The sequence below is a fragment of the Myodes glareolus genome, chromosome 23 (assembly GCF_982192425.1).
Source record: "Myodes glareolus chromosome 23, mMyoGla1.1, whole genome shotgun sequence".
In the NCBI taxonomy this organism is placed as follows: domain Eukaryota; kingdom Metazoa; phylum Chordata; class Mammalia; order Rodentia; family Cricetidae; genus Myodes; species Myodes glareolus.
In genome coordinates this window covers 2,220,102-2,243,448 of record NC_142048.1, presented here as the reverse complement: position 1 = coordinate 2,243,448, position 23,347 = coordinate 2,220,102, and the positions used below count along the sequence as shown (strand labels likewise).

The window sequence follows — 23,347 nt, the reverse complement described above, 5'->3', positions numbered from 1 at the left end:
CCTGTTTGTCCTGTAGGAAAGTGTTCTGTAAGTTTTTCCCCTCAAATGAATAACCCTTTGAATTCAAACTGGATTGGGATTGTTTGGTGCATAATCTGGCACTCAGTGTTTAGTTTTAGAACTGTGTTCATGCTAAAAGGCTCTGCAGCATCAGAGACCTGGGGTGGGGTCCCCCAGGCTCTGCTTTCTGACATCATTAAGTTTATGCAGACAGCAGCACCTGTAGAGGGAAAAGAGGATGCTGACTGCTGACCGAGGTAATGGGGAGAGCGAGGGACTTCCAGGGAGGATCAGGTTGGAAAGCTGCCTTTGTGTGGTAATGCAGGAGCTGAAAAGCCATGTAAAGAGAAAAAGTCTGGAAAACTGAAGTCTTGAAAATAAAATCTAGTGCAATATAAGCAGCTGAACAAGGACGGATGTGGCTCAGTGCACAGCCTATCGTGTACTTTAGCTCAAAACAAACAATAATGTGGGTTAGTATTTGTGCATCTGCATTGGCCTCCCCTGAGGTTCCTGACAGGATTCGTCGTCACCTGTAGCCACTAAGAGCACTTCACATGTAGCCACTTCTACACTCATTTGCTGTTTCCTTGTAAAAGGTGGGCCTGTCGACCTACCCTCCTTCTCCCAGTCTCCACTTCCCTCTCTCTCCCACCACTCTTGTCTCAAGGGTCTAGTCTCTGCCCCCCTCTCTTCTTCCTCTGCCCCGTCTCTCTTGTCTTCCAATAAACCTCCTATGTGAGCCTTATCGCAAGGTGTGACTTCTCTTCGCTGCTTTTATATTATTATTATTATTATTATTATTATTATTATTATTATTATCATCATCATCATCATTATTATTATTACAACAGTGAGTTCTGTCTCACCCTCAAAGGAGGCCAGGGCAGGATTTGAAAAAGCTTTGTTGCTAGCATCTAGCCCTGCAGAGATGAAGACAGGGTCTGTCATGGGCATGCTTACAATACTAAAATGTTTTGAGACTGGAAGCAGGCTCTACATTATGTTGTGGATCAGATTGCTTATCTTTACTGAAAGAGAGATTAGAACCAGAAAGACAATAGTGGATGTTAACTGAGAGACATGGGATTAAGCATAAAGCAAGAAAAGTAGACCTTAGGAAAACAGAATGACTCCTGTTTTTGAAGCTAAAGGAAACATTTTGAGGAAGTTAAGGAGCCTGAGATTTCTTGTCAAGCAGCTTGTGAGTTACCATTGAGATAGACATAAGGGATAGCAGTGACGTACTCAGAGATAACATATAGAAATTTTGCAATCAGGGATTGCCTTGTGATGCGGGAAACATATATGTTCGTTTTTGCATTGCCTTGTTAGAGTGTATTGACTACTTGAAGTTCCATAGGTGTTATCTGTACTGAGGACTTAAGTATACATGAAAAACAAATACAGCACACAGGGAAAATACTATTGTAATGGAGCAGACTTGGTTACTCTTCTACTTAAGAATAAAAGTGATAATTGTTGCTTAATGAACCACTTGCATCTGGAACATTTTTTCTGATATTGAAATCATGAATTAGGTTCTAAGCATAAAACACAGTTCTGTTTCTACCGGTGCTGCTGTCTGCCTCCCCATACAGGAATTAAGATCCCAGGACCTCGATAAACCTCAAATGCAAGTGCCTCCACCTATGCTTCCTAGCTGCATACTTACTGTCTAGGGCAAGGCGGTTGTAAGAAATGGTTACTACAATAGCCTAAACAATATCTTAATCTTGTCTCTTCCCAGTAGTACCTGATTGGGCTCATTGAAATCTTAAAGTGGACGTGATGCTAGGTGGTTTGTTTCTTTTAATTGTTTACTCGGCTTGCTATAAAAGGGTTTTTGCCACCCTTAATACTCCTTGTTTTCCTTTTACTTTATAATTAACTGGTGAAGCAGGTAGTGTGGTATAACTTTATTTACTAAGATGTTTCCAACTACTAAAGGTAGAAATGAAATCAAAGCAATATTATTTATTTTGATGGTAGGCTATAAAATTAGTTCAAGTTTGGAGCAACTAGGGTGTTCAAATGAACTTGCTCTTATAGCTGAGTGTGATCACACACTCCTGTAATCCTGGTCTTCAAAAGACTCCAGGAAGAAGAAGACTGAATGAGAGTTCAAAACCAGTGTGGGCCATATAGTTGTTCCCAAGCCTACAGAGAAAGGCATAGCTCACAAAGCGACCAACTAAAAAAATTGTTATTATAAACATTAGTTTTTCACTCAGAGTGTTGCTCTTCCAGTTACTGGAAGGCTAGTTCTAACCTACTGTATACCATATTAGCATAATGTCTACAGATAAGCCACTTAATCAGCCATTCTGAAGAAAAGAATTCAAACATAGCTGTCAACCTATAACAATTTCTTATATTTTCCTTAAAATTCTTATACATATATAAACAAATTTTAAAATTAAAAAGACATAAATTAAAAATTTCAACATTTCAAAAGTTTCCTGTCTTTTTGCTCATTCCAATGAAAACAATTATCAAACATTTCTGTGATCTTTAAAATTTGTTATTAGTAGGGGAAAGAGGTTAACATGTTTTCAAAATTACTTGAACTGGTGTTTTTGTATTTGCTTTAAAGGGTTTTTTTCTGTTTTTCTTTGAAGCGAAGGGGGAGCAACCTTTGAAAAGCCAAACACAAACAAACCTGCATCTGAAAGCAATGTCTTTATATTTCGTAAAAGGTAACAAGGCTTTTAATTTTATTTAATGAATAGGTTCTTATAACTGTGCTTTGGTTCCCGAGAGACAATAAAAATTGTATTGAAAAGGTGCTTTCAAGACAAATGTTAGGACCCAATATTCTTGTTTGAGTAGTTAAGATTCCAGGTGATATGATGTCTGTATAATTCTGCTTTGTATTATGCTAGAGAAGAACAGATTCAGATTAAAATTCCACCATTCTAAGCCGATGCTCAAGTCTGAGATGTGTTCTGTAACTAGTTCTCAGAAACTGTAGAATCAGATGGTGAAAGCTTAGCCATCTTCTAGTTCAACATTTGAGTCTTTTACTCTCCAATTGTCTTAACCTTCAAAGAGCTTTGGTTAATAAGACTGTCAGTATTAATTATATTAGAAATTATACTAAGAAAATGTCAATAGCAACTCAATTTAAAATAAAAATCTCATTATGTGGTTTCAAAAATAAAATGCATTATTTATTTAACTGCTTTTTTGTTAGTTTGGTTTGTTTTTTGGAGACAGGATTTCTCTGTGTAGCCCTAGTATTCCTGGTACTCACTCTGTAGACCAGGCTAACATCGAACTTTGAGAGCTACCTCTCTGTGCCTCACAAGTGCTTGGATTTAAGGTGTGTGTATAACCACCCCCTACAATGCTTTGAATTTTTAAAAAACTTTCTGGGTGAGCAAGATGGTTCAGCACGTGAAGGCACTTATCACCAAGCCCAAAGACCTGCTTTCAATCCCCAGACCCACGTAGTAGAAGAGAACCGACTGCTTCAGGTTGTCCTCTGACCACCAGCTGTTCTCTCTCTCCCTCCCTCCCTCCCTCCCTCTCTCTCTCTCTCTCTCTCTCTCTCTCTCTCTCTCTCTCTTTTACACACACACACCGACACACACACATAAATAAATGTAATAAAATTAAAACATTTCTAATGCAAAACAATTATATTGGGCAGCCAAACATGGTCTCCACTTTTAAATTCAGATCCCTTTAATAGCTACCTAATGAAAGATGGTTCGAATCTTTGTCTGCTACTGCATTCAGACTGTCGTAGCAGCCAGTCTAGGCAGCAATGTACACATGAGAGGATGAGAGTGAGAAGAACAAACAGCATCTTAGTTCTGTTGTAGTGATACTAGATACACCTTGGAGAACTTGTTCTAGACTAGATCAGCAGTTGTCTGGATTGGAGGTGGGGAAGTTTGATACAGATTGACAGCAAGCAGTCTGTTATTTGTATGACCTGGGGAATGACCTCACCTTTTTGTACTTTGAATCTCTTGCATATAAGTATGGAGATAGGTTTTGTGGTGGTGCATGCCTCTAATTAGGCAGAGGCAGTCTAATCTCTGGGTTTGAGGCCAGCCTGGTCTACAGACACGTTCCAAGAAAACCAGAGCTACACAGAAAAACCTGTTTTCCAAAACAAAAAAGAAAGAAAGAAAGAAAAAGAGTGGAGATAAATGGGAGTTGGTTCAGTGGTTTAGAGTCATTCCTATTCTACCAGAGGAGCCAAATTTAAATCCCAGTTACCCACCTTGGGCAGGTCACAACCACCTGCATCTGCAGCTCCAGGAGAATCTGATGCCCCTCTTGTGACCTCCATAAGCACTCACATGCGTGTGTGGTTATGCATATACAGGCACAATATACAGAAATAAAAATAGATCCTTTTTACTTTTTTAATGGAGGTAATGGCAGACTCTCCTTACGAGTAGTTCTGAATATTTATTGAGTGTTCATATAGGTCAACTGTTCTTAAGTTTTTCATGCATATTAACTCTTGATACTCAGAGACAATTTTCCCTTGAGGCATAATGGCAAGCAAGGGAGTACAAGCAATGGAGCAGTTAGAGGGGCATAAATAGAGATGAAATGTTTAGGTTATTAAACTGGCTTGTAGACTACTTGGGACAGAAGATCTATGGACCTGAAACATACCTTTAAGGATAATGTGTGTGCTGATAATATCATGGACAAGTAAATTTGTTTGTTATTTGTGGTGCTGAAGATTGAGTACAGAGCACTTCACAAGCTGAACAAATCACTGAGATGTATCCCTGGTCCCAGAAGTACATTTTATTTCCCCTGCATTTTGTGCCTAAAACTGCTGTAAACTCATGGTATGCTCTCCTTCTGCTTTATGGAACACATTGTATTTAGTTATTTAAAACTTAAAGGCTAATGTTTGATGCTGTTGTTACAAGTTGTGTGTGTTTGTGTTTGTGTGTGTGTGTGTGTGTGTGTGTGATGGTTAGCCTTGAAATAATGCAGACTTGAACACAGAAGGAAATGTTTTTGATTGCCTTCTTAAAATATTCTTCTGGGACTAGTGGGCCTTCATCCATTAATAGTCAACTTGGTATATTTTCCAGGTCTGAAAAAATCAAGCATCCAAGATGACTTAAGGACAAAGCATTTATTCAGCACTGTATTAAAAAGTTCTATGAGGTATTCTATAATTTAAATTGCCTGATTTGAGTGTTTTTGCTCCCAATATTTTTTCTAATCCAAAATTTTCAATGCTTCATAAAAATGATTGTAGATTCTTATAGAAAATGGTATGTACATAGTATATCCATCAAGTCTCTACAAGCCCGATCAACTAAAGATTTCCTAAAGATCTTTGTCTTTCTTTATGGCTTCCTATGCCCATCATATGAACTTCCTGTCAAGAAATTTGAAGAAGTTCCAAGAATTTTTAAAGACCTTGGGTATGTAATATATTCTTCAGTCTAAGAACTTATTAGAACACAGAAGAAACACATATTATAAGTTTGTGAATACTTTGAATTAGTAGGTTCAGTTTTAGGATGATCACTGTGAGCAGTATGTGTAGAATGAACTGAAGAGAAAGGAAAATTGATAGATTGTGGCATATTCAACTTTTTTGTTCCTGTAACTAAACAGCGATGCTTGGTAATTGGTAAATAAAGGTGTTATGGTGCTAAAGATATGGCTTAGTGGTTAAGAGTACTGGCTGCTCTTCCAGATGACTCAGGTTAGGTTCTCAGCACCCACATGGTGGCTCACAGTCATATACAATGATTCCTCTTTTGACCTCCACAGCCACCAGGCACACACATGTTATGCATATTTATAGGCAAACCATCCATATACATAAATATTAAATATATATTTATGTGATTATATATATATAATAGACTACTATGTACAAAAGATCTATAGGCATTAAACATACCACATATATACATATATATATATTTATACATATATATTTATATATATATTTACACATACACATGCATGCACACATACACACACAAGCACACACATGTGACTGGCTTTGGCTTAACACATGATTATAAAGGATGGAAAGCCCAAAAGCGGCACAGCCCCCCCCCCTCAGCTTCTGCTGCAGGGTCTTCTGTGTTCCACTCGACTCTGCCCTGCACCCACTATCGCCCTTTTGTCTCCTGTGTCCTTGGAATACCAGCTCTCCCTATTTCAGTGCTGAGGTGTTCCATCCAGAGGGCTGTCCCTATTTCAGTGCTGAGGAGTTCCATCCAGAATGCTATCCCTGTGTCTATGCTGAGGAGTTCCATTCAGATGGTGCTGAGGAGTACTATCTAGAGGGACAGGAACAGTTCCTGCTCCTGCACTGAAGAGATCCACCCAGAGAGTCAGTCACAGCAAAAGCTGAACCAAGACACCAAGAATCTCCTGGCTCCATTTGAAGGAAGAGATGGGCAGGTGCCAATGCAAGAATTCCTCCAACAACCTGAAAGGCAACATGACATCATCAGAATCCAGGGATCACGAAACTAGAAAAATTCAACACCCTACTCCAGAAGAAATAAAAGAAATCAACTCTAAGCAGAACTGTATGAAAATAATAGAGGAACTTAAACAGAAGGTGAAAATCTGCCATAAAGAAATGGAGATAACAAACAAAAATGTAGATGAAATGAATAAATCTCTCAAAGATATCAAAGAAAAACAAGAAATCCCAGAAAAAGCAATCAAACAGGTAAGGGAATCAGTTCAAGACTTGAAAAATGAAATGGAGGTAATTAAGAAAACACAAACCAAGGGAAGGCTGTATATGGAAAATCTGGGTAAATAAATAGGAACTACAGAGACAAGTATTACCAACAGAATACAAGAGATAGAAGAAAGAACCTCAGACACTGAAGATACTGTAGAGGAAATAAACTCACTGAGTATAGAACAAAACAAATCCAACAAATTCTTAACACAAACATCCAGGAAATCTGGTACACCGTGAAAAAGCCAAACCTAAGAACAATGGGTGTAGAAGAAGGAGAAGGCTCAAAGAAAATATATTCACCAAAATAATTGAAGAAAACTTTCCCAATCTAAAGAAGGATATACCTATGAAGATACAAGAAGCATAGAGAACACCAAATAGACTGGATCAAAAAAATCCCCTTGTTATATAATAATCAAAACACAAAACATACAGAATAAAGAACAAATATTAAGAGCTGCAAGGGAAAAATGTCAAGTAACATATACAGGGAAGCCTATCAGAATTACACCTGACTTCTCAATGGAAACCATGAAAGCCAGAAGGTTTTAGATAGATGTGCTGCAGAATGCAAGAGACCAAGGATGCAAGCCCAGACTACTATACCCAGCAAAGCTTGCATTTATCATCAATGAAGAAAACAAGATACAAGATATTCCAGGACAAAACAGATTTAAACAATATGTAGCCACAAACCCAGCCCTACAGAAAATACTAGAAGGAAAACCACAAACCAAGGAAGCCAATAACACTCATAATAACACAAGCATCTGACAACCCTCCACCAGCACAACTCAAAGAAGGGAAACACACAAACAATAACACCAGGAAAAATAACCAGATTAAACAACCACTGGTCACTAATATCGCTTAATATCAATGAACTCAACTCACCTATAAAAAGGCACAGGTTAAGAGAATGGATACATAATCAGGATCCAACATTCTGCTGCCTTCAAGAAACACACCTCAAACACAAAGACAGACACTACCTCAGAGTAAAGGGTTGGGAAAAGGTTTTCCAAGCAAATGGACCAAAGAAACAAGTGGGTGTAGCTATACTAATATTTAACAAAATAGATTTCAAGCTAAAATCAATCAGAAGAGACAGAGATGGAAACTTTTTACTCATATCAGGAACAATTTATCAGGAGGAAGTCTCAGTCCAGAATATCTACGCACCTATTATAAAAGCACCCACATAAGTAAAAGAAATATTACTAGAACTCAGACCATACATCAAACCCCACACTCTAATATTGGGTGATTTCAACACTCCTTTTTCACCAATCGACAGGTCAACCAGACAAAAACTTAATAGAGAAATAAGAGAACTAACAGATGTAATGAACCAAATGGACCTAAGAGACATCTATAGAACATTCCACCCAAACAGATAAGAATATACATTCTTCTCAGCATCTCATGGAACCATCTCAAAAATTGATCACATAATTTGTAACAAAGTAAATATCCATAAATATAAAGAAATTGTAGTAATCACCTGTGTACTATTAGATCACCATGGAATAAAGTTAGAATTCAACAATAATTCTAACCCCAGAAAGCCTACTAACTCATGGCAACTGAACAGTCAACTACTGAACCATCCCTGGGTCAAGGAAGAAATAGAGGAATTAAAGTCTTCCTTGAATTCAACGAAAATAAAGACACAACATACCCAAACCAATGGGACACTATGAAAGCAGTGCTAAGACGAATGTTCATAGCACTAAATGCCCACATAAAGAAAATGGAGAAAGCACACATTAGTGACTTAACAGCACACGTGAAAGCTATAGAAAACAAAGAGAAGCTGACTCACCCAGGAGGAGTAGAAGACTAGAAATAATCAAACTGAGGGCTGAAATCAACAAAATTGAAACACAGAAAACAATCCAAAGAATCAATAAAACAAAAAGCTGGTTCTTGGAGAAAATCAACAAGATTGAAAAACCCCTATCCAAACTAATCAAATGGCAGAGAGAAAAACAAGCAAATTAATAAGATCAGAAATGAAAAGGGGGACATAACCACAGACACAGAGGAGATTCAGATAATCATTAGATCTTACTACAACAGCCTGTATGCCACTAAATTGGAAAATGTAAAAGAAATGGACACTTTTTTAGATAAATACAATTTATCATAATTAAGTCAAGACCAGGTGAGCAGTTTAAATAGACCTGTAAGTGGCGAGGAAATAGAAGCTGCCATCAGAAACCTCCCTACCAATAAAAGCCCTGGCCCAAATGGTTTCAATGCAGAATTCTATCAGATCTTCCAAGTAGAGTTAATACCTATACTCCTTAATGTGTTTCACAAAATAGAAACAGAAGAGTCATTGCCTAACTCCTTTTATGAAGCTACAGTCACCCTGATACTCAAACCACACAAAGACTTAACCAAGAAAGAGAATTACAGACCAATCTCACTCATGAACATTGATGCAAAAATTCTCAATAAAATACTTGCAAACAGAATCCAAATACACATCCAAAAAATTATACATTGTGATCAAGTAGGCTTCATCCCAGAGAGGCAGTGCTGGTTCAACATATAAAAATAAATCAACATAATCCATCATACAAATAAACTGAAAGAAAAAAAATATGATCATTTCATTGGATGCTGAAAAAGCATTTGACAAAATTCAACACCCCTTTATGATAAAGGTCTTGGAGAGATCAGGGATACAAGGTTCATTCCTAAATATGATAAAGGCAATATACAGCAAACCAACAGCTAACATTAAATTAAATGGAGAGAAACTCAAAACCATCCCACTAAAATCTGGAACAAGACAAGGCTGTCCACTCTTTCCATACCTCTTCAATATAGTGCTTGAAGTTCTAGCAATAGCAAGAAGACAGCATAAAGAGATCAAGGTGATTCGAATTGGAAAAGAAGAAGTCAAACTTTCATTATTTGCAGATGATATGATAGTGTACATAAGCGACCACAAAAACTCTACCAAAGAACTCCTACAGCTGTTTAACACCTTTAGTAATGTGGCAGGATACAAGATCAACTCCAGAAAATCAGTTGCCCTCCTATACACAAAGAACAAAGATACAGAGAGGGAAATCAGAGGAACATCACCTTTCAGATAGTCAAAAATAACACAAAGTATCATTGGGTAACTCTAACCAAGGAAGTGAAAGATCTATTTGACAAGAACTTTAAGGTTTTGAAGAAAGAAACTGAAGAGGATACCAGAAAATGGAAAAATCTCTCATGCTCTTGGATTGGGAGGATCAACATAGTAAAAATGGCAATTTTAACAAAAGCAATCCCCATCAAAATCCCAGCGAAATTCTTCACAGACCTTGAGAGAACAATGATCAAGTTTCTATGGCAAAAGAAAAAACTCAAAATAGCCAAAACAATCCTATACAATAAAAGTAATTCCGGAGGCATTACCATCCCTGACTTCAAACCCTATTACAGAGCTACAGCAATGAAAACTACATGGTATTGGCACAAAAACAGAGATGCTGACCAATGGAATCAAAACAAAGACCAGATCTTAATCCACAAACCTATGAACACCGGATTTTCGACAAAGGAGCTAAAACTATACAATGGAAGAAAGAAAGCATCTTTAGCAAATGCGGCTGGCATAACTGGTTGTCAACCTGTAAAAGAATGAAAATAGATCCATATTTATCACCATGCACAAAACTCAAGTCAAAATGGATTAAAGACCTCAACATTAATCTGACCACATTGAACCTGATGGAATAGAAAGTGGGAAGTTGTCTACAAGACATGGGCACAGGAGAGCACCTCCTAGGTAGAACCCTAGTAGCACAGACAATAAGAGCAACAATGAAAAAGTGGGACCTCCTGAAACTGAGAAGCTTCTGTAAAGCAAAGGACACTGTCAGTAAGACAAAAAGGCAACCTACTGTTTGGGAGAAGATGTTCACCAATCCCTCATCAGAAAAAGGTCTGATCTCCAAAATATACAAAGAACTCAAGAAACTAGACACTAAAACTCTAATTAACCCAATTAAAAATGGGGTACTGAACTGAACAGAGAATTCTCAACAGAAGAACTGTGAATGTCCAAAAGACACTTTAGGTCATGTTCAACCTCCTTAGCGATCAGGGAAATGCAAATCAAAACCACTTTGAGATACCATCTTACACCTGTCAGAATAACTAATCTCAAAAACACCAATGATAGCCTATGCTGGAGAGGATGTGGAGTGAGGGGAACACTCATCCATTGTTGGTGGGAATGCAAACTTGTGCAGCCACTGAAGAAATCAGTGTGGTGGTTTCTCAGGAAACTGGGAGTCAACCTCCCTCAGGACCCAGCATTGTACCCAAAAGATGACCTATCATACTACAAAAGCATTTGTTCAACTATGTTCATAGCAGCACTCTTTGGAATAGCCAGAACCTGGAAACAACCTAGTTGCCCCTCAATAGAAGAATGGTTAAAGAAGGTGTGGAACATTTACACATTAGAGTTTTACTAAGCGGTAAAAAACAATGACATCTTTAATTTTGCATGCAAATGGATGGAAATAGAAAATGCTTTACTGAGGGAGATAACCCAGACCCAAAAAAGAGGGATATGGTATGTACTCACTCGTAAGTGGATTCTAGCTATAATTAAAGGACTTCAAGCCTATAATTTGTGATTTTAGAGTAGCTAAATGAGAAGGTGAACCTAAAGAATATCATATGGTTATCCTCCTGGATATTAGAAGTAGATTAGATTTCCAGGCAAAACTTGGGTGCACGGGGGTATGCGGGGTGGATGTAAGAGGAGATGGGTAGAGAGAGGGTCGAAGAGGAGGATTCGGATTTGGGAAAACTTGGGGGAATGGGATGGGTGGGATGGAGGAAGGGTGGATATGGGAGCAGGGAAGTAAATATCTTAATTAAGGGAGCCATTTTAGGGTTTGCTAGGGACTTCTCTTTAGAGGGGTTCCCAGGTCCAAGTAGAGGTCCCCAGATTGTTCCTTGGGCAGCAGAGGATAGTGTGCCTGAAATGGCCTTGTCCCATAGCCACACTGATGAATATCATGCATATCACCATAGACTCTTCATCTGGCAATGGATGGAGATAGAGACATAGACTCACATTGGAGCACTGGACTTAGCTCACAAGGTCCAAATGAGGAGTAGAAGGAGGAAGAACATGAGATATAAAGCCAGGATCATGAAGGGTGAGTTCACCCACTGAGACAGTGGGACTGATCTAATGGGAGCTCACCAAGGCCAGTTGGACTGGGAGTGATGGATCATGTGGTAAAATGAACACTCTGAATGTGGCTGGCAATGAAGGCTGACTGAGAAGCCAAGGACAGTGGCACTGGGTCTTTATTCTACTGCATGAACTGACTTTGTGGGTGCCTGGTTTGATTGGATGCTCACCTTTATAGACCCGTATGGAGGGGGGAGGACCTTTGACTTTCCATGGGGCAGGGAACCCTGACTGCTCTTAAGACAAGAGAGGGAGGGGAGGTGGGTAGGGGGAGGGAAAAGAGAGGCGGGGAGGAGGTGGAAAATTTTAATAAATAAATAAATTTTAAAAAAAGAAAAAAAGGTCACACTGAGTGTTATTCAGCAGCTGATACACAGTAGTCAGGGTTTGAAACGAGATGGTGTCACAGGGAGCTGGGGTCCAATAAAGGTGATTATTAAGGATGTAAGAACCTTTGAGGAGCTTTGGACCACTTCTTCTACTGTGTCTACACCTAGGAGTTGAGAGAGTGGAGTGTGTACACTCTGTATTTTGAGTGTTCCTGATGGGTGGCTGCGTTAAATGCTATTATACAGATTTTCAAGGACTCTCATTTCCCATCTGGGGTGTCATGAATTATTAATCATGATGTAAAAGCTTCCCCATTCATCATAAACAGCAGAGTGCTTTTATAAATGTGCATCATGTCTCTTACAGGACCAATGAGGGCAGCCTCCATAGGTTTCTGGCCAGTGTTGACAGTAACCTTTAGTCTGATCATAGAGGAAGCAAGCACAGGGGACATGTGTTCTATCAATTGACTTTGGTGTTACAGGGATGAGTATCACTTTTTGGCAGCCTGCTGGTGCACAGTCTTCAGATCGTACCACCTGAGTGATCTAGCTGAATTGCTGAGTATGTTTGCTGAACCTCAAATCTCCACACGTCAAGATAGGGAGTGTATGAGGAGATAGAATGAGAAGAGGTGGGGCATAAGCCAATAGGGTTGGGCTTGAGTCTAGACAGATGTGGATGTGTGAGGCCTCATTTTCTAAGACCAGAGGGAGACTTTTCAGTTTGGGTATCTTCTAAATCTTAAGAGCACAAAGTCTTGCTGGGGATCGAAAGATTGTTTTGAGCTTATGGTATAAAAAGATTGAGATCATAAAGATTAATCCAGTGAGGGAAATTCTTAAGTTTAGCAGCAGTTGGAGTAGTAAAGATTACCCTGAAGAGGCTTGTTAATTTTGGAGCAAGAGGATGGGAATTTTGTCCTGGATGAGAGAGGAGAACGAAATACCCATTGTTAATTGGAGAGAGAAGGGGATCTGGGAGGGCTTGAGGCAAGTGATGATTGGTGAAATTCTAAACAAGAGTATGAAGATAGTGTGGTAAGGGGTGATCGGGAAGGGGAGATGGCTTGGATGTAAGACCAGGAGGCATAATCGGCCCTGCATACAAGAGTTCAAAAGGGGAGGTAAAGAGGAGTTTCTTTGGGAGCACTCTTAATTGCAGGAGAGCTAATGGTAGGAGTTTCATCCAATCAGTATGGATGACTTGAAAGAGTCTGATAAGAATGTTTTTGAGGAAATGATCGGATTATTCAACTTTTCCTGAAGATTGGGGATGGTAGGGGATGTGAAAACAACATGGTCTGTTAAGGGCCATGGCTTTGAGGCTTGTGAAGTAAATACAGGGTCGTTATATGATTGAAGGGATGTGGGGAACACAAAATGGTCAACAATTCCCAAGAGTAGACTAGGAACTGTCTGTGATCCTTTATTATGGTAGGGAAGGCTTATACCCATCCTGAGAGTGTGTCTACTGAGACTAGTAGGTATCTGAAAGGTCTAACTGTGGGTTTGTGTATGAAATCGAGCTGCCGGTCTGATCCAGGGAGGAATCCCTTGGCTGGTGATTGGGTTAAGGGGGATTCTGATGCCCAGAGTTGTGATTAGAGGTTTGACAAATTTTACAATAAGCTGTGATAGTCTTCAGAAAGGACAGATCCTCAGAGGTGAGCTGTAATAAAGTTTTGATAGTGAGGCAAAGCCTGGCTATCGGCATGAAAGATCTGGTGGAAACAGAACAAGATCTATTGAGAATCTGGGGATGATAGTGAAGAGATTGGTTGTACGAGGAGTGTCTTATAGTGTGTGAGAAGGATCCAGATTTCCAAGAGCTGAAGCTCTCGCTGCCTCAACAGCTCAGTTAGGTCCCATGGAAATAATGGAATTGTTTAATGTGATCAACAGTAGACAATTCCTACAGATGTGGAAGATGGGAGGCCTCTAATAGGGCTCTAATTTGGTCTGAATTAGGTTTTGTCCTTCTTTTGTTGTTAAAAGTCCCATTTACTCCAGATAGCTGCACGCGACAAGAGAATATGAAAGCATACTTGAGGTCTGTATATAGATTTAGGAATTGTCCCTTTGGAAATTGACAGATACTGGTTAGAGCTATTAATTCAGCCTGCTGATCTGTGTTGTGGTTTGGAAGGGCCCATGCTTCAACCACTCTGGTTGAAACAATAACATATCCTGCCTTATGGAGTCATTCATATAGGAGGGAGCTGCCATCAGTATGCCATGTATAGACTGAGTGTATATGTATGGGATAAGGTAGTAACTCTTCTAGGGTCTCACTGTACGATTGTAATAGGGAGTATTTCAGGATTGGTTGGAGGAGAAGATTTGGAATGTTTAAATGTGGACATAGTTAAAATGTTAGTATTGTATCTTGTACCAAGGCTACCTGAAGGGAGAGAACTCAGGAGTGAGGTAGTGTTTTGAAGTCCCTTGTATGTTAGAAGATTGACAGGTGGTTAGGAGAAAGAGCAGTAATAAGTGACCCAAAGGTTAACTTCTTTGATTTGCATATAAGCAGTCTTTGATTCAAATATAAGCAGTTCAACTGCAGCCAGAGCTCGCAGCCATGTACCCAGCCCTGCATAGGCTGGTCTAGTTTTTTTGACAAGTATGCAACAGGTGCAAAGAAAGGATCCAGATGGTGACCCAAGACCCCTTTTCAGTAACAGAGAGAGAGAAAGGGCGAGTTAAATCTGGAAGGTTTAGGGCTGGAACCTGGAGAAAGGCAGGTTGAAGCTTATGAAATGACTTGTTAATGCATTAGAAGAGGTTCATGTGAGGGGCCAAGGGCTGCTTTATATAGGGGATGGGCAAAAAGAGAGAAAGAAGGAATCCAGGAGTGAAGGAAGCCTGCCATACTTAGGGAAGATAGGATTTAATCATTTGTGGTAAGGGACTGTGAGTGACTAGGTTAATGGCCTTAGGAGTTGGAGTGATGGCTAATCCCAGATGAGTAAGCAGAGGAGTAGCTCACTGGATCTTAGAGAGGCTGGACAGAAAGTTCAATTGGGCCAAGGCATCTGTCTGGCTAATGTGCAGCGATGGAATACAAAGGAGAAGATATCTGCGTACTGTATGAGTTTAGATTTAGGGAGTGACAGAGACTGAGTCAGAGGCTAGAGTTCAGCCAAATAAATGTGGGCTCTCCTGGAATCCCTGGGGCAGGACGGTTCAAGTGAGCTGGGTAGAGAACGGGTGTCTGGGCCAGTCCAAGTAAAGGCAATGATATTTTGTGACTGGAGTTATAGAGGAATATAAAAGAAGGAGGTCAAGAACAGAGAAATGGGAGGTTTTTGAAGGCATAGTGGAGGGGAGAGTATAAGGAGATTGGGTAGTACAGGATGAAGGGGAACTACTGCTGAGTTAAAAGTTGGTGGTCTTGAGCCAAGTGGTAGGCTCCACTGATTTTTTGACTTCAGAGATCAGAGATAAGAGGATTAAGTCCCCTGAGGCTTTGGAGAGAGAATGGATATTGGACACCCATGATATATTTGATTGGGCTTTGTATTTGGGTGGTGTCAGGGGTGATGTTTGACTATAGAGGATTCTGGGTGTCCCATACCAGGGGATCTACTTGCTATTTGTGGCTCTTGTGAAGAGTGTTGATTCTCTGATTTCTTCCCCTGCCCTTTTATCATCTGTGTACAGGAGGGCTACTAATTTTTTGAGTTAATCTTGAATCCTGCTCCATTGATGAAAGTGTTTATGAATTGTAGAAGTTCCTTGGTAGAATTCCTGGAATCGCTTAAGTAAACTATCATGTCATCAGCAAATAGTGAGAGTTTGACTTCTTCTTTTCCATTTTGTATCTTCTTGATCTCCTTTTGTTGTCTCATTGCTCTAGCTATGACCTCAAGAACTATATTGAATAGATATGGAGAGGGTAGACAATGTTTTCTTGTTCTTGATTTCAATCAAATCACTGGGAGTTTCTCTGAATTATTTTGATGTTGTCTGTTGGCTTGTTGTATATTGCCTTAATTATGTTTAGGTGTGTTCCTTGTATCCCTGCTCTCTCCAAGACCTTTATCATGAAGTGATGTTATATTTTTTCAAAAGCTTTTTCCGTATCTAATGAGACGGTCATCTGGTTTTTTTTTCAGCTAGTTTATATGGTGGATTACGTTGACAGATTTTCATATGTGGAATCATCCCTGCATCTGTGGGATGCTGCTGATTTCATCATGGTGGATGATGGTTCTGATGTGTTCTTTGATTTGATTTGCCAGTCATTTATTTAGTATTTTTGCATCAATGTTCAAGAGTGAGATTGCTCTGCAATTCTCTTTCTTAGTAATGTCTTTTTGTGGTTTGGGTATCAGGTTATTTGTAACATAATAAAAGAGTTTGGCAAAGTTCCTTTTGTTTCTATTGTGTGGAATAATTTGAGAAGTATTGGTAGTAGTTCTTCTTTAAAAGTCTTGTAGAATTCTGAGTTGAAACCATTTGGTCCTGGGCTTTTTTATGTTGGGAGATTTTTGATGACAGTTTCTATTTCCTTAGCAGTTATGGGTCTGTTTAATTTGCTTATCTTGTCTTGATTTAATTTTAGTAAGTGATATTAATCCAGAAAATTGTCCATTTCATTTAATTTTCCAATATTGTGGAGTACAGGTTTTTGAAATATGACCTGATGATTTTTTGTATTTCTTCCGTGTCTGTTGTTATATCAAAGTTTTCATTTATGATTTTGTTAATTTGTATATTCTCTCTCTGCATTTTATTTAGTTTGACTAAAGGTTTATCTATTTTGTTGACTTTCTCAAAGAACCAGCTATTTGTCTCATTGATTCTTTGTATTGTTTTCTTTGTTTCTATTTTATGATTTCAACTCGAACTTTCATTATTTCCTGTGGTCTAGTTCTCCTAGGTGAATTTGCTTCTTTTTGTTCTAAAGTTCTCAAATGTTCTGTTAATTCACTAGTGTCAGATTTTTCCAGCTTCTTTGGGTGGGTGTTTAGTGGTATGAACTTGCATCTTAACACTGCTTTCATTGTGTCTTATAAATTTGGGTATGTTGTGTGGTCATTTTCATTGAATTTTAGGAAGTCTTTCATTTCTCCATTTATTTCTTCCTTGACGCATTTACGATTCAGGTGAGCATTGTTTAATTTCCATGTGTTTGTGGGTTTTCTGAAATTAGTGTTGCTACTGACTTCTAGTTTTATGCAATGGTGATCTAACAAGGTACATTGGGTTAATCCATTTTTTGCATTTTATGGAGGTTTGTTTTGTTACCTAGTAAGTAATAAATTTTTGAGAAGGTTCCATGAGGTGCTGAGAAGAAGGTATAGTCTTTAATCTCCAGATGGAATGTTCTATAGATGTCCATTACGTCTTCTGAGTAATAACATCTGTTATTTCTCTTAACTTTTTGTCTGACTTACTTGTCCAGTGGTGAGAGTAGAGTGTTGAAGTCTCCCACTATAAGTGTGTGGGATTTAATGTATGCTTTAAGCTTTAGAAGTGTTTTTTTTTTTTACATATGAGGGTGCCATTGTATTTGGGGCATTGATGTTCAGTACTGAGATTTCCTTTTGATGGATGTTTTCTCCTGTGACTAATATGAAATATCCTTCTTTGTCTCTTTTGATTGATTTTTGTTTGAAGTCTATTTTGTTAGATATTGGGATAGCTATTCCCATTAGTTTCTTAGGTTCATTTGATTGGTATTATTTTTTTCCCAACTCTGAGAGAATGTCTGTCTTTGAGGTTGAGATGTGTTTCTTGTATGCGTAAGAAGGATTGATTCTGTTTTCATATCCAATCTGTTAGCCTGTGCCTTTTTTATAGGTGAGTTGAATTCATTTACATTAAGGGATATTAATAACCAGTGATTGCTATCTCCTCTTAATTTAGATTTCATCACTGGTGATGTTAACGTGTCTGCATTTTTCTTATCTGGGATATCCCTATTATTCTTAGATTTTATCTTTTCATGGTGTCCAAATTTCCTTGATATTTTGTGTTAAGAATTTGTTGGATTTAACATTTTATTTTTTCCCTATTGTATCTTCAATGCCTGAGATTTTTTCTTCCACCTCTTGCATTTTGTAAGTTATGCTAACATCTGTATTGTCTGTTTGTTTACCCAGATTTTCCATTTCCAGAATTCTCATGGCTTGTATTTTCTTTGTTGTCTCTATTTCATTTTTCAAGTCTTGAACTGTTTGCTTCACCTGTTTGTTTTTTCTTGGTGTTCTTGGGTTTCTTTAAGAGATTTATTAATTTCTTCCAATTTTTTCTTTGTCTTTTACTCTGTTTCTTTAAGAGAATTTTTTGTTTCCTATTTAAGGTTCCCTATCATCTTTATAAAGTTATATTTAGAGTTTTTTCCTGCTGCTTCTGAGTTGGGATATTCAGGTCCTAACCTGAATGACCCTGTATGACCACTGGGTTCTGGTGTTGCCATGTTGCTTTTTAGATGGCTGAATAAGTTCTTGCATTGGAGCCTACCCATCTTTTCTTCAATTGGTGCCAGTAGTGTCTTTTCATCTTGGTCCAATTCTGTGTCTGTTTCTCAGGGATCCTCTCTTAGACCAATTGTTGCAGTTACTGTCAATGTCTTAGTGAGCCACTCTTGTTCTGATCTGTGCAGTTGCTGTTTGTTTCTTAGTGAGCCGCTAAGGTTCTGAGGCTGGTTGAGTATAGGGGTGAAGAAGAACTTGTAGGTTACAGGGTCTGATTGTTGGGGGGGATGTTGGAGCAGCCCACCTGTAGATGGCTTGTCTGTTGGCTGGCTAGTGAAGCTGAGGCAGATAGAGAGGTTCAGGTGTTGGCCCCATACCAGGACATGTCCAGCTGGAGAGCTGCTCACTCATGTCTTGGTTCACTCTGTGCAGTTGTAGTCTGTGCATCAGAGATCATCTGTGGTCATGTAACAAATTTTATTTTAATGGAAACTAGTGATTTATTAAAATAATCTTGTCTACGGAGGGACAAGGTTACAGGAGACTACTTTTATATTTTGTAAAGTAGTGTTTTGTTCATGTGCATAACCTACAAACACATATGTCACACTCAGCAGGGAGGGGCTGTGTGGAAGTAAGTTGGGCACAATGTTCATGCCTTTAATCCCAGCATTTAGGAAGCTGAGGCAATACGATTGCTATTAGTTCATACCTGGCCTTTGTCTCAGATTCCAAAAATAAGCTGGGCAGTGGTGGTCCACGCCTTTAATCTCACATTCAGGAGGAAAGGTACATACCTTCAATTAGAGCACTCAGGAGAAAGACAGGTGGAATTTCCAGCATAGCCAAGGGTACACAGAAAGAACCCCTTTCTCAAAAATCAGAAAAAGGCCCAAAGTAGATGCATGAGCACAGAAACCAAATTGGCATGTGAGAAGGGAGCACTGGAGAAGACCGAAGGTAATAAACTACTGTCTGATGGTGCTGGATCCTGCCTTTCATAGAACTCAGGTCCAGATGGACTATGAACCTAATGTGGGGATAGATTATAAGACTACCTTTACAACTCATGGGCTTATAAAATGCTATTAAATAAGATACAAAAAGGAAGTTTTGTGAGACAGGGTTTTTCTGTGTAGCCTTGACGATCCTGGAACTCTCTCTGTAGACCACTCTGGCCTCAACCCAGAGACCCTCTTTCCTCAGCCTCCAGAGCACCAATATCAAAGGCATGCACAACCACATAACCAATACCTGGAACAAAATAACTGTTTTTTAATTTTGTGTGGGGGCGGTTGAAGACAGGGTTTCTCTGTAGCTTTGGGAATATCAATCAGAAAATAGAATGTGCTGGTCAATGATGAAACAAGCCCTTAATCCCAGCATTCAGAAGGCTGGGACAGGTGGGATCCATTTGAATTTGAGACTCACAATGTCTACAGAGGGAGGAAGAGGACACCTGGAACTATACAATGAAACCTTGTCTCAACAAAAAAAAATAAAAGAAAAAAGTGAGAGAAAAAGAAAATAGAATTCAAAAGAACGTAAGAACATTGTTTTTCTTTTGAGGTGGTCTTTTTTGGCAGCCCAGACATGTTAAACTGTGATCCTCCTGTCTCAGCCTCCCATGTGTTGAGTTTACAGTCATCTACTAATTACATCCACCTAGTACTTTTCTTAATTTACAAATGTCATTCTTGTACATCACACTTGAAACAAAATTCATGTCTGTGCATTAAGAGTTGTGAATTGTTTCCACTAGAAACACCTTGAAGAACAGATTGCAAAAGCAGATGGAGACTATGACGGATGCATATCTGAAGACCTCTTGGAAAATATCATAGAGATTGCTGAGAAGTACAAGAGTAGTGCTGCTCTATTTAAGACTCTGAGTGAATGAAGATAAAATGATGATGGCTCTCTTGTATCTGGAATATATTAACTAAAAATATTTATAGATTAAATTTGTGGAAACTAGGTAGGTGAGCTTTTTAAGTGTAACAGAAAGTTAATGAAATGGATTAATAAAGTGCGGGTTTTCCCTCCATTTCTGTGACTCACTTCTGATGAAAGTACATGGTATGGGCTAAACCGAAAGATAGCAGACTACAATGTGAACTAAGTAAGACACACCCATTCACTGACTTTCTGCAAGTGCTTGACCATGGTGATCTCATTAAACAATTTAAAGTAGACACCACTTGGCATGCAGAGCCAGACATATTGACTCTCAGGTCCTTGTGACTTTTCCTCAGAGGGTGGGAAGAAGCATCTGTTCACCCTTCCTTCACCTGCATGAAAAAGGTAAGAACAAACCAAAGAAAGGATTCCATCCCAATCTAAGTAGTGAATCAGTGAGTTCATTGGGGTTCCTTGTAGGATCCCAAATGACTCAAGGCAGCTACAGCACCAGGAAACCACCTGGACAGCATACCAGCACTTAGACCATGAAGAATGCCACCGTCAGCATGGGCAACTCACAAACACCTTTACCAACGAAGAGCTGTGGGCAGCTTAAGGGAGGCTACACTACTGCAAATTTCCCTCACTCTAGTCAGTTATGTACATCTTATACATCCTCAGGGCAGGGGCCCCCAAGCCAGTCTTTATTTGGCATAGATTTCAGCAACTAAGAATTTGGTGCTTTCTACCCCCAAATTTACTTAGAGGTCATGTGCTGTTGGTCAACCTTCCTGTATGCTGTGAGTATGTTTGGTTTCCATTGGTTAATAAAGAAGTTGCTTTGTTCTATAGCAAGACAGAATAATGCTACACAGGAAAGTCAAACTGAAAATACAAGGAAGAAGGATGTGGTCTGGAAGATGCCACCGAGCTGCCAAAACAGCAAGATGTCCTAGACCACAGGCAAAGCCAGGAGCTATATGGAAATGCCTAGATAAACAGAAATTTGAGAGGTGCAATTAGTTAATAATAAGCCTGAGCAACAGGCCACATAGTTTACAATTGATATGAAGTCTCCAAGTGGTTATTTAGAAGCAGGACAGAGAAACTCCCAACTTCTGTTTCCAGAGTGGGTATTTCTCAACTAGAAATAGAGCGAGGGTACTGTGACCTGCCCATTACAACTGTCACTAGAATGCCTTGAACTCTGTACACTAACCAAGGGTGTAATGTAGCAGGGCAGGAAGACATGGTGAAACTTGGGCTGGTAAAATGGGTGCATGGGTAAGTGGGTGGCTGGAGAGCAGGCTACACCAACTCTGTGAAAAACTATGGTACTGGAGCTGCTTATCCTTTACAGACTTTCCAGTCTCCAGATGGAAGAGAGGCATCAGCTCTAAAGCAGGCCACTTCATCCAACCTACCCTAGCAGAGTTACGACACAAATGTAGAAAGGGATATGTGAAATCTCAATGAGGGGAGGAGTGTGAGATGCACTCTCCTGAGAAAGGAGGAGAACTCAGGCTGTTCAGGAGCAAAACTGGCCACCTCATGGGGATGGAGATGGCTCAGTATTTTAGAGCATCGCCTTTTCCTGCCAAGGACTAGGTTTAGTTCCCAGCATAGATGTGGTGGCTCACAGGTATTTGTAACTCTATTCCAAGGGGATGTGACACTGGTTTCAGGCCTCCATGGTCACTGCACACACACATGATGCACTTACCTGCATGTAGTCAAAACGTTCATACATACAAAAATAAATCTTAAAAAAAAGAGGCACCTTAGGGACCTTTGGAGCTTTCTGTTTTTAAGAATATAGCCAGTTTTTCATATCTGTAATTCCAGCAACCCAAAAGCTGTTGCAGGAGGATGGTTATGAGTTCCAGGCCATCCTAGATTACATAGTGAGACCCTGTCTCAAAAAGAAAAACAAAAAATCAAAAAGATACAAAGATTGAAGAGCTGGCTCAGTCAGTAAGGAGCCTGTTTTGTGAATGGAAGAAATGAGTTCCCATCCCATATCCTGTAAATAGTCAAGGTTGGTGGTGCATCCCTATAACCCCAGTGCTGGGGGCAGCGGGGTGGGACAGGCAGATGGATCCTGGAGTCATTTGCTAACCCAAATAGCTAACCTGTCAGTTGTCTTGTATTCTTTTTGCTGTTTTTTCTAAAAGAAAACAAGGCCAGGCAGTGGTGGTGCACACTTTTAATTCCAGCACTTGGGAAGCAAAGGTGGGCAGATCTCTGTGAGTTCGAGGCCAGCCGGGTCTATAAGAGCAAGTTCCACGACAGGCTCCAAAGCTACAGAGAAACCCTGGTTCAAAACACCAAAAAAAATTAAAAATTAAAAACAACATCTATTTTCATGATACATACCAATCCAAGTTCCCACTCCCTCCCTTTCTCCCATTCTCTCCCATTACTCCCCAACCACACCCCTATTCACTCCTCAGAGAGGGTAAGTTGCATTGCTTTGGGGAAGATCCAAGGCCCTCCCTACTATATCTAGGTATCCATCCAAAGAGAATAGGTTCCCCAAAAGCCAGTACAAGCAGCACAAGCAGAGCCACTGTCAGTGGCTCCACAGTTTGTTCCTTCCTTGCCACTGTCAACCACATTCAGAGGGACTAGTTTGGTTCTATGCTTGTTCTTTCCCAGTTCAGCTGGAGTTGGTAATCCCTCCTATATACAAAGATAAAGAAGCTGAGAAAGAAGTCAGAGAAACATCACCTCTCACAATTGCCACAAATGA

General features: G+C 39.5%; 1 long non-coding RNA gene across 1 annotated transcript in view; it reads left to right on the top strand.

Moving 5' to 3' along the window:
• LOC148118263 (uncharacterized) overlaps positions 1–20,534 on the top strand; it is a 165,430-nt gene extending 144,896 nt beyond the window's left edge. Inside the window, exon 3 of the long non-coding RNA XR_015736164.1 lies at positions 20,456–20,534. This is a non-coding gene — a long non-coding RNA (uncharacterized LOC148118263). The remainder of the gene's footprint in view (positions 1–20,455) is intronic.
• The last annotated feature ends 2,813 nt before the right edge of the window (positions 20,535–23,347 follow it).